At 38.4% G+C, this 4,004-nt stretch overlaps 1 protein-coding gene across 1 annotated transcript in view; it reads right to left on the bottom strand.

Annotated features, from left to right (window-relative positions):
* The window catches only part of hdlbpb (high density lipoprotein binding protein b), a 118,169-nt gene that overhangs the window by 11,494 nt on the left and 102,671 nt on the right, over window positions 1–4,004 (bottom strand). The window lies entirely within an intron of this gene.

The following is a 4,004-nucleotide window of genomic DNA, read 5'->3' on the forward strand; positions in this document are numbered from 1 at the left end:
TTTCTGAACTTTTGTTTGGCAAAGTATCGGTCTAACTTATGTAGTCTATACAGAATTGGCCAACCAGCTAGCTATTTACGTAGATGTTCTTTTTGCTAAGTAGTTAACGTCGTTAGCTGCGAAATGCTAACCACTGGAGCTACAATACACTTGTGGTTGGCCGTCATAATATAGCTAACACTATTTCATGAACCAACAACCCATTTAATTAGTTGGCTAAATATGTGGGCACTGGTTCTAATAAGAGGATATTCGTAACGCGTTAAACTTAACAGTTTACCATATGTTCCAGACAGGTGCCAACTAGCAATATTAACAGCTAGACTAACGTTAGTTATTGCCACAGGTAGACGGTAAGTAAAAGGTAAACTATCCTGTGTGTACGAAAAAATTGACAACTACCTTGGCCTGAGCCGCAAAAAGATTTTTAGGAATAATTCTGATCTAGCCAGCTACATAAGGACAATGTAACAGTTGGCTAGCTAGCTAATTTTGGTCTTGGTACGATACATCGAAAGGCTCTCGACATTGCGAGTATACAGTCGATTAGCAATGATTTAAGCATTATCATAAATCTTAACCTTAGTAATATCCTATGATCAAGGGTGCATACGACTTTGCCGTTTGCTTAGTGTGTTGCTAGTCATCTAGTTCAACGATTTAAACATGGCGGGGCCATAGTTCCAACTTGATAAAGATGGAGTCTTGTTTTTTTGCTTTCCTCGTACTGTGGATTAGCGAGACCAGTTTTAAGACCAAAAATGAATAACATATTTGGTGTATACCTACCCGGACATGTAATTAAATTTAATGTACGGGCAGAACCCTACTCAATATATGTCAGCACATTTTCTTTTGGTTTGTAGGTGAACTAAGGTCTTCGACAAGTAATACGAGTGGAAAGTGGAACTTGGTGTGTTTTGCTTGTGTTTGGCGACCTTCTGTGCAACATGGAGGAAGGCAGCTATCAAGCATTTCTCACTGGCCGATTGCACAATGTGCTAGAAAGTTAACTAGACTATAATGATCTGTGGCTATAGCTTCAATGGTATGTCTGGATTCACTGTTCGTTGGGATGGTGGATATTTTATGTTGCCTATACGACACAGGCAAAACGTAATCAACTGTTCGTGTATACCTGTGGATTAAGTCATTTTATCTCCAGCCTTACGGTTTCACAGTACTGCTCATAATTCACTTTTCTGTCTTCAATAAATGGCAGACTGGCAATATTACTTTAAGGCCAGGTATATTTGCTTGTCCCCTTGAGTTACATAATTTGTTGAAACAAAAAAATGTAACTTGAGTGCCCAAATAGCTAGGTCATTGTTATTATTTCACTCATTCCTGAGTATTAAACTTACAAAAAATGTATGAAATACTTTTGAAATAAATTGTTACAACTTTAACTTCCCTTCTGTGCTTATTCTTATTCATGGGAATGGGGTGATTGGTTATGGTTCTTTACTTGGCTGTTATTTTTTTCTGTATTTCAGGAGAGTAAAAGTAAAACGACTCGAGACTGAACAAGATGCTGGCGTGGAGGGTGGGGGTGTTGCTTGCCTGTTATATTTATGTGCCTGAATGTCCTCATTTGTGGACACAACATCCACTAAGTTGCTATTGGAAGAGCTAGATGTACCATCAGAGTTTTGCCGAGTAGTGAAATCCTTAAACGTTAAAGTGCCATTTGTTTTTTTTCTTCTAAAATTTGTCATTTGATCATATTAAATGTATAATTTGGTTGTAGAACTTCATTATGCCACACGTGTCGTTGGGGCTTACCAAAAACCGCACGTTCAAGTAATAATATTGATAGTTAATGTTGACACACGTATTACTATCCCCTAGTTCCTATTTAATACTGTTTTGTCTCCCTCCACTGGTCGATGTTTAAAATGGCAACGGAAAATAAATTGCGCAACAGCTTTTTGCTTGCATAAACGTAGCAATGTTTACTATAGCTCCCTCTGCAGTTCAGAGTACACTAGTGATGCTACTTCGTTTCTTGGCGCGAATACGTCAGCTGACCAACGTCGAGCGCATCAGTGAATGCTGCTTTAGAAACCACTTACGTAACATTTGAAATTCTTAGCTGAATGATGTACTACTGTAGCCTAGGAAGTAGAAAAGTGAAGGTATAGGAAGCTTAAGTTTTGTAAATTTTCCATTGGACGTGCAGGTTATTTCATTAACTTCAAAAGCCGACATACCCGATTATGAATACAGAATGGTCGCTTTCTTTTACTAGGTTGTCCGTGATTCCCAGAATAATGGCACCAAGGTCAGTCAAATACATTATGTTTATGCCTGCAGTATATAGCCTAATTACTGATGTCTTTGATTGCATAAACCCGACTGTTAGAGTTAGGTCAATTTTGGCCGGTGCAGCTATAGCGATTTTTTAAAAGATCTTTTGGAACCTTAGGTAGACATAATAGGATTTTTGGTGAAAACGTGTCCATAATGATTCGCAGCATTTTCTTTCCTCACCCATGTATTATTCTTGTCATTCTTTTGTATCTTCCCATAAATATGGAAGGTATTTGTGATCCTGGCCTGTTCAATGGATCACACTTGAAGACAGATTGATTTATTTTATTTTTTTGGATAAAACAATGTGATCAGCCACTAACATGACTGTAGGCTAATGCAATCTGAATGGAACTGCGTTTAGGAGAAATCATAAAATAATTTATTTACCCTAAAACCTGTTTGAAATGTCTGTAATAAACATAACTAAATTCAACAGTGGGTCAGGTAATATATGATATTCTATATACCTAAGCTGTTAGAGGTACAAATACAGCCTCGGAACAGGATGGCAGCACTTTTCAAGAGTCCAGCTCAATACACAGATTCTGATTGTTGAGCATCTTGGTCATCAACAAAATCAAGCCCAGCATTCTAAAAAGGAAAGGACATTTAATTGAGCATGGATTCCTGGTTTAGTTGAATCATTTGACATCGAAGGAGCCAATTACCTGCCATTATGTACACAGCAAACTTTCTACATTAAATGCATTATTTCTGACTGAAATGCCGCCTCCTCCCCCCCCTTCCTACATGTTACATAGGAAAGTTCTAAATTAGTAACTGTAAGCTGCCTGATATCAGTCTTCTGTTTGGACTGTTGACAACAGCCAGCCATTTTAAAGTTAATACCACTTGCCCGATTAAATAAAAATGGTGCATACTTAGGCTACAAGAAATCAGATGAAAGTGTTGAGAGCAGTACTTCAAATATATGTAGAATCAGTTTTTCTAGATAACACGATTAATCTGTTTAGCAGTTGCCATTATTATGGTAAATGCTTTTTTAGACTGTAGGACATGTAAGGATCTTCAGTTACTTTGGCTAGCATAAGCATTGAAAGATATGTAAGAATTTAGAAAAATGTTTTTATTTGAAAGTATTTTTGTATTGCTGACTGACCAGGAAGAATTTAGAAATTATGTTTTTGCAGGTGATTGTGTAAATGCTGCACATTGTATTTTCCGTATGTTTGTGTGCGGCGTTGCAGGCAAGTATTCCACTTTATTTCCTCTTGTGAAAATGCTTCCGGGGAAAAAAGATCAGTGTGTGTGTTCCAGGAATACTGATGAATGCTTGGAATGTATGCGTGTGTCCCACACAATCTAGCTAGAGATGAATTTACGGCCTTATTACCGAGAATATTTTGTTTAGGTGGTATGTTTTCTGGTCTGTTATGGTGGGTCGATTGGACAAGTGGCCAAGGTATGTTTTTGTGTTGCATGTTCAGACCTATCAAATTTAGCTTAGCTGTTTCTGGTTCTGGTTGTTTGTATGTTCATTTCTGTGTCTGTGTATGCATGTGTCGTGCCTTGCATGTGTGCTGAGGTTTATTTTGGAGGGAGAGAGGATGCACTGATCCAGGGGGAGCTCTCTCCTGGTGATGTCACTGTTAGCCTGACTGTTTGTGAGAGCCAGAGCGAGCAATGCGGGGGGGGGGGCGCTCTGTAGCACAGTAACGAGAGTGAGT

The sequence above is a fragment of the Anguilla rostrata genome, chromosome 3 (genome assembly GCF_018555375.3).
Source record: "Anguilla rostrata isolate EN2019 chromosome 3, ASM1855537v3, whole genome shotgun sequence".
NCBI classification, from domain to species: domain Eukaryota; kingdom Metazoa; phylum Chordata; class Actinopteri; order Anguilliformes; family Anguillidae; genus Anguilla; species Anguilla rostrata.